Genomic DNA, 371 nt, shown 5'->3' on the forward strand with positions numbered 1-371 from the left:
TTTACACCCATTGGTATTACTCCGCGATCACATATCATTCACCACGAAAACGCTTGACAATTCCCAGTCTCTCTTCCAATATAGACCATTTATGTTATTAATATCTGGAAAATGTATTCATTTGAAAATACATTTTAGATGTACAAGAGTAACCAATTTAGCGCGCATGAATTCTATCCGGGGAAACGTTCTTTCGAGATCTACTTTCCACCATATACAGAGATACATTTCCTTTTATGGTGTTGTCGCTCCTTATTTGGTGAGTCATAGCTCCGAACCCTAGGCAGAGAGGAAGAGGGCGAAGCGAGAGCATTTACTCCACCTAGACAATGTTTGTGTGAGATCAGCCCTTTTTTGTATAAAGGTCTATG

This window comes from Oncorhynchus tshawytscha, linkage group LG32 (genome assembly GCF_018296145.1).
Source record: "Oncorhynchus tshawytscha isolate Ot180627B linkage group LG32, Otsh_v2.0, whole genome shotgun sequence".
In the NCBI taxonomy this organism is placed as follows: domain Eukaryota; kingdom Metazoa; phylum Chordata; class Actinopteri; order Salmoniformes; family Salmonidae; genus Oncorhynchus; species Oncorhynchus tshawytscha.